This window comes from Helianthus annuus, chromosome 11 (assembly GCF_002127325.2).
Source record: "Helianthus annuus cultivar XRQ/B chromosome 11, HanXRQr2.0-SUNRISE, whole genome shotgun sequence".
Lineage (NCBI taxonomy): Eukaryota > Viridiplantae > Streptophyta > Magnoliopsida > Asterales > Asteraceae > Helianthus > Helianthus annuus.
The window spans coordinates 9,340,748-9,348,464 of record NC_035443.2 but is presented as its reverse complement, the minus strand read 5'-3'; the positions used below and the strand labels follow the sequence as shown (position 1 = coordinate 9,348,464).

Sequence of the window (7,717 nt, the reverse complement as noted above, 5' to 3'; positions counted from 1 at the left end):
CCCCATATAACCTTTCTCCACATTACTTTATTATTTGGGAAATTATCTTACTGCCATGTTAATTTATGGCAAGTTTCATCAAATTTCTAGTTGTGCAACTTGAAACCTCATGCCATAAAACAGGTCAAACAAATAAATTAGAAAGAGAAAGAGTTTAAAAGTACATGGGTCTAAAAAGGTCACCAAAAGTGTAACATTATTGCATAAACTACTGAATTATGTTAGCCAAAACTTAGTCATAAATGATGAAGTTCAACTTAAATCATATTTGGCACAGTAATAATGTATTAAAAAAATAGAAACAATGTTGGTAACCCAAACCGTACAAAACCAATCATTTTCGACCCATTATATTTATCCTTTTCGCCACCACTAAATTAGAAGTGAAGAGGACTTTACTTGTCTACAATTCACATTTCACAGTGTCCAGATTCCGAAGCAAATGAATCAAGTATTCATGCATTGCAGTCATTGCACGATCTGTTGATAGACTGTTGCCTCCTAAGTGTTACGCGTATCATTGGTAGCCTGCACTTGATGGAACCCGTATCATAATAGTGATGATTAAATATTTCCATCGACCTTTGTAAAGTTAGATACATAAACGATCACTCATTTATAACACTTCCTTCGTATTTAGTGTCGTTACACTGTCGTCGGGTTCATCGTCCATGCATAACCGCTGGTTTGTTGGGTGGTCCCCTATTGTTAGCTCATCAACACACACACATACACTATTATGTTTTTTCTTTGTACGTTCAGGTGTCTAGAGATGGTGTATCCATTGAAGCAGTCCATAATGTAAGTATTTCACAAAATATATACTACTAAAGAATGATGTGTGTACCAAATAAAAGAGATTGAATCCTCATGGCGGATTCAATCCGAAAAGTTTTCATGCAGGTAAAAAACATTAAGTTACATCGAAATCACATGTTTACACTTATAAAGGTAGCAAATCTTATATTTTTTAACTTACATCGAAATTACCTGTTTATACTTAGAAAAAGTCCTAGGAAGGTTGAATAGGATTGCTAGGCCATGGTACCCAGTAAGGCTACGGTTTGTCAAAGTTAAAATGCCGGTTTTCCATTTTAGGCTTTTAAAAAATGCATGGGTTACATATATTTCCATCAAGTTTTTTCTTATTTAAGAACACTTAGTCTTTTCTTTTCCTTCAGTTTGGAAGCACACTCAGATCTAACAGCATATAATAGATTGTCTATCATTTAAAAACAAAATATATAAATAAAAAAATAAAAATACACATACCATCGCTTCCATAGTGGGAACTTGGAATTAATAGTCAAAGGGCAGATTGGGAATATAGGTTCTTTGAGAAGCGTCTTCATGAGTGTAACAGCGCTGCCTTTGCGGTTGTCGATCCGCCGATCCATAGATTTAATAAACCATCACAAATACAAATTAAACTTAAAAGTTGATTTTAAAAGAACACAGTGATAAAAATCGGAAATTGAAAGCTTTGATTTCTGAAAGAACGGTTACAATTAGCGCCAATATAGGCTTGATCTCCAATGTTTAGGAAAGAACCCCAGTTTGATAATAAAACATCGCCACCCTAATCTAACAACGTATATTAAATAAAACCTTGTCTAACTGATTACCCCACTTAACAACCATCCCCACTAATACGGTTTCTCATGTCGCTAACTTCTAATTGACTGGGTTATCTGGGTTAGTTAGATTATTTGTCAAATCCTTTAAAATTTCTGATCCACGTTCTGGGCTTCTCCAATTCGGCCCAAACAGATTCAACCCATTATGATTTGAGGTGGTGAGGTTTCTATCACACAACTTAGGCCTCTTTCTTAGGTTTTAATTTTAAAACTAATTACCTATCATCTAACAAACTTAAATAAATAGTATCCCCATTAAAACATGAAAAACAATCTCAAAAAATGAATTTCAAACATATCATTATTAAAATAATTCTAAAAATATTGAAGCTTCAAAAGAAACAGTTTTACTTTCATTTACGTTCACGTGTGTGTGTTAAATCAGTTCCAATCCTAATAGCTTTTACATAACACATCATAAAACTTTAGCATATCAATAACAACCATTATTCAACCACTAATAACCTAAAACCACACCTTACACACTAATAACCTAACACATAAAATCAAATATATCACATACAAATCCAATTAACAATCATAAACATATTTAATAGACAATAGTAATAGTAACAGTTATTTGTCCACAACTGTTATCATAAATGCAATACACTTAAATGTTAAAAGAACTCATACCTTCAGATCTATCTGGCGGTAATAATCTCTCTTTGATTTAGATTCAGTCCCTGAAAATGTAAGAAAAATTGTTAGTAATAGCAATGTATCTATGCTACATGGAACCAACCGAAGAAATCCAATACAAAATCCTATCAAATGTTGAACCCAATTGAAAAAAAAAAATCCAGTTACCTAGCTATAGGTATCCATGTAGCTAAGGTGTGAATTAGTGGTCATTCACACATTGTTTGAACTAAAGAAAAAAAAATTCACCTATCAATATAATAAATATTAAAAGGTGCAAGATTGATGGACTAAAATTTTAACATATTTACATACAAAAGCCCTAATAAGATTTTAAGAAAAAAAAAGGTACCTGCAATCCAAGAAATCCAAACAAAATCATGGTTGGTGGATAGAGAAAGCGAAATCTGCTTTGGCGACGTTTTCTTTTAAACTTGTCTTCCCTCGATCTTGCACCTGTTAATCCATGATAAAGTTAAATAGTTAGAACACGACTAATTTACAACATATAAGTAAAAAAAAGGGATAAAAAGAAGAGATTACTTGCTAGTTGCTACTCAGAAAATCTCACACACCAACATATATATGCATGAAACAAATTTGTATAGAACCAAGGTCTTAGAGCATGTTTTAGCATCATGCTAAAGTCAAGTAAAAAAGAACCCAACGCCTCTTTGATGTATGTACATGTGAAAGGACCCTACTAATTGTGAACAATACTAATATAATTCTTTGAATATAGTTATTTAAGAGACTACAAGTATTAAAAACACACTTTAGGCGACTCTCGGCCCATTCTCATTTTAAGAAATTGTTATTTAAGTACGAAGTATTAAAAATAAAGTGAAACCCAAACAAAATATTACCTCGGATTTTAAAACGTGGGCGGAAACTTATATTCAGTTGACAACCTATAAGATTAGCTTAAAATGGGGTTGTTGGCCAGTAAGATCCAGTGCATTGACATTGGCCCCTTGCTGGCTTGCTGCATATTTAATCAAATTTTTTTGTACCACGTAACCTTACTCATGTTAAAAGTAAGATTTTTTTATTATGTTCTTATTATCATGTTCAGACCTCTTCCCCCTCTTAAATCCATATAGTTTATACGCCTTTAAAGTGCACGGGGATGTACTTTAATAGCCCAACATGCATACCTTAGCAAGAACATTGTAATAGGTCGCGTAACTATGAAAGTAATAAGTCATGCAAACTATGATCGAAACATGTAAGAAAAATCTTGCAGATAAATCTATTTGTGTTAGCTACAAGAGATTTTTTTCTTTCCTTGGGCAACTGAAAAAAAAATCTCAAAATAATAGAAAATGAATAATGTGTCATAAAAAATGAAACAAAAGAACTGCCACTTAAGTTATTTTCTTGATAGAACCAACCTCAGTTCACATTTCTCTCAACCTGAGTCCACTTCTCTCTGATGTTTTCCAGTATCAAATTGCAATGTCGATCAAATATCCTAACACGCCCTAGAAGCTTTTTATTAGTTCTATAGTTATAAGAACCTAGATGGTCGGGTGTGCAAAAAAATAACAAAAATGTTATTTGTAATCAAAGAATCAATCTCAATTGTAGTAGCCTATTCAAATCATTGTTATGTACGATCGTTTACGAATAGTAGTATTGTGTTTGTTAATGATCAATATGCTAGTCTGGTCAGTTAAATGTTATTACTACTACTCACGAATCTTCTATGTTGATAAGGAAATACACTATCCCAGTACAACTTTGGTTGAATGAGTCTCTATTTCATAGTAAAAGATAACAAAGTAAATAGTCCCAGAAATGACAATTAATTTTCGAGGAAAAGAAATAATTTATATAAACTATATATTACATCAAAGAGGAAAAAAAGTATATCAGTATACATCCAGCTATTGTTATACATAGTAAACTAACTTTACTAAGTCTATCAATAAATAACCGAAAATACTCCCAGGTATGCTTGGAAATAAGTCTATCACCCATAGTAAGCTAACTTTACTAAGTATATCAGTATAGATCCAACTATGGTTATGCGGCTCCAAATTTGACAATAAATTGCTGATTATAGGAGAAAACTTGTAATAATTGCCTCAGAAATTGAAGAAATTATACCTTAGCAACATCTTCATTGATCTCATAACCGCAACTTTGATTGATCCAACGGTACAATCTGCAAACACAAGACTTTATTGATCTTATAATCGCACCTTTGATTGATCCAACGGTGCACTCAGCAAACCAAACCAAACCAATCATACCATATTTTCAAAAAGCATAAGTTTGGGAATAATGTGAAAAGAAAATGATTAAAGAAATTGTAACCGAAGCAGACCCAAGTGAAGTGCTCATAGCCAAATAGTCACAAGGCTTGAAGAACTCCCATACATCTTTGACCATTCATTCAACCTCCCATACATATATACTTAGATTCAACCAGAACTCCCACAACATAGTCCCTCCCTTTACAAGACATATGTTGAAATTTGTATTAATATTTAAAAATAAATGATCAAAACATGAAAAAGAACCTGTAAGATGGAAATTCCATTCACACCAGGAAAGAACACGACCTCTATCATGTCTTTATCTAATAATTTCCAAATCTAATAGAAAATCAAATAAAATTAGTTAAACAAAATCAAATCAAAATACAAAATTGTCATAACAAAGGCTAATCGAATAGAACATATGTGTGAATCATTGTTCTATATATAGACTCCATCCTTTAACAACAAACTAATTAAACAATTTCAGTAACCAATTAAATAGAACAGATCGAATAAGCTATAAACTGGAAACAAAAAAAATCTGAAATTTGTGAAATAGGTCGCAAATCTACGAACCTGATTCAAAAGTTTAATCGACAGAGAGATGAGAAATCCATATGATAGTGACGGCTGGAATTCTAGAGACGACCTAGGGTTTAAGAGAAAAAAGAAAGACGGAAAGAAAGATATAACGTCGAACAGATGAACAATAGGATTAACAATTAGCAAAAGAAGATTTCTTACCTGATTCTTGAAGCTTGAATCAGAAGAGAAGAGGAGGAACATTAAACTGATAAAAATCAAAACCAGAACAAATCATAAAGAAAACCCAGTTACAAAAAAAAAAAAAAAAAAAAAAAAAAAACCAGAATCTATAGTTCTGTCAAACATCAGATGATCTTAAACTTACAGAAAAACAAATACTCATATAAAATCCAAAATATAGTTCGACGGGTACCTGATTACAAAGAGAAGAAGATCCAAAGAAAATAGATTTAGGTATGGATGAGGTAGAATTGCTGAAGTAGAAGCGATAAGAAGATGTAGGAGATATGGATTAGAGAAACGAATGGGTGATTCAGGGCAGAAAGAGAGGTAGAGAAGAACGGCAGAGATAATTGAAAATGAAATTAGGGTTTGTGTGGTGGGGAAGAAGGGTGTTTAGAATGTTTTTATAGCGGGTCGAAAAAATGGATATTTCGGGATCCATTTAACAAAAAAGCGGACACAAAAGTTTTCCCGCCAAAAAGCAAAATTTAGAGGCCTCCTAGCTTGACACATCAGCAAAAATTAACACATTTATTATATATAATAGATATGTTAATAATTGTTTTCGAGTTTATGCCTCTGATATTAGTTATGACGGTTTATCACAGTTCGACATCAAGAGTTATACAAAAAGATGTCTGTATTTTCTACCGATCAGGTATAATTTTTATTTGAAGGATGAAGCTATGATTATAAGCTTGTATTGATAATGTCTGTAGTCATGTCAAAAATCTAATACTAGTTTATTTTAGGAGTTCAAATCTCGTGAAGAGATGATGGAATGGGTTCAAAACACCGCACGCGATGTTGTGTGACAACCCGTACTTTCACGGTTAGTGTCGTTTAACTTAGCGATTCTAAACCCTCATTATTTCTGTCATTGTGCATTGCTTGTGTTGGGCACGTTAAATGTTTTGTGTTAAACCTATTAAACGTAAACGCAACTTAGGGTTGCACGTACACGCACTCTTGTTACTCTTAATATACTTCGGCCCATTTGAGTAGTCAAGCCCGTAGAATCTGGGCCACAGATTTACAAGCCCAAGCCATCAACAAGTATTATTAAAGCCCAAACCTTATTCATGTGGGTCAATTGATGTGGCAGCCCAAGTGAGTGGACTTGAGCCCATTGTTCTCGGCTAAACAAGGGTTGAGTCCAACTCCTTATCAAGTCTGTATACGTATTAGATGAGGATTGATATCACAAACTCAAATAAATCAAACCCTACTCCTCATCTTTCTCTCTCTCAAACTTACGTACATCAGGAGATCGCCCCCCCCCCCCCTTCGAAGATTGTTGTGATCGAACACGTCTTTCCCCGCCCTGGTTAGTATAACTTCTCAATGTCTCGAATCTGATTCTTTTGGTCGTGTAAACATGGTAGTAGCGGTACATGGTTGTTGCCGATCATGTTCATATCTGATATTAAGAAGGGTAAACTGGTTGCTTGATAATAAGGTTTGATAATAGGGTAGTAATCTATAATAATCTGTTATCATAAATTGTTGGTTAATGTTCTTGTTGTTGATAATAGGGTTAACAGTGGGTTAATGTGTTTGTGTTTGATAATTGTTATGTTTACTATTATGATTAATTATGATGTCAATTTTTGTGATGTATATAAATAAGTAAATCGAATCAAGAGATATTACTAGCTCACGTGAATTGAAGTGTGAATTGAAATTGTTGTTGATTGGTCAAATAAGAGTAAATTGCATGTGATGAATAATGATATGTGTTAATAATGGATGATTGATAATTTCCTCTCAAAACCTCCTGTGCACGTGAATGAGTGATCATATATTTGGTTTAATTAATTTCACTTGTCTCTCAATTCCTTCCTCAAAGTCTGTGTACATCTCATGCTGAACTCGATTAACACACACACACATTGACATGGGCCGGAGACCACACATCCCTTTCCTCGGCCCACCCTACTCGGAGCCCATTCCGAGCGCACACGCACACCTAAGCCCAACTCGTGGGTTTAAAGGCATGTACGCACGCATTAGGAAATCGTTGCTTGGTATCTTATAAACACTTCAAACCCTTATTGATCGTAAACGGCAACAGTAGGAGATCATCGCTACCCCTTCTTGTGTGTTGACCACCTATACCTTCACGTCTTAATCGTCTGGCTAGTATCATCGTTCTTTTCTTCGTTTACGTGATTATGTGTTGAGTTACATAAGTGTCGAGTAAGATCAAATCATGGGTAAATCTTGTTAACTGTTAGTATATTAAGTATGGTGATTCATGAGTGCTACGTGATTTATGTTATACATGATAATGATGGTTGATACGTGAGTAGATTCATGTTAGGTATTTTGTTAGTTCATAATTAATGATACTGTCATATGTGATCTTGATTAACAACAAAGGTGTATATGTGTGTATTAAAA

General features: G+C 33.6%; 1 long non-coding RNA gene across 10 annotated transcripts; it reads right to left on the bottom strand.

Moving 5' to 3' along the window:
- Positions 1–216: 216 nt before the first annotated feature.
- Positions 217–5,713, bottom strand: LOC110889490. 10 transcript variants are annotated; one of them, XR_002563631.2, is made up of 10 exons: positions 5,505–5,713; positions 5,291–5,336; positions 5,123–5,195; positions 4,808–4,882; positions 4,392–4,449; positions 2,632–2,735; positions 2,448–2,508; positions 2,274–2,323; positions 1,273–1,369; positions 217–702 (listed from the first exon to the last, which is right to left on the bottom strand). It is a non-coding gene; the product is annotated as an uncharacterized LOC110889490 (long non-coding RNA). The 10 variants fall into 10 exon arrangements; XR_004871990.1 differs by having other exon boundaries at positions 1,273–1,365; XR_002563628.2 differs by having other exon boundaries at positions 217–528; positions 5,505–5,712.
- Between the last annotated feature and the right edge of the window lie 2,004 nt (positions 5,714–7,717).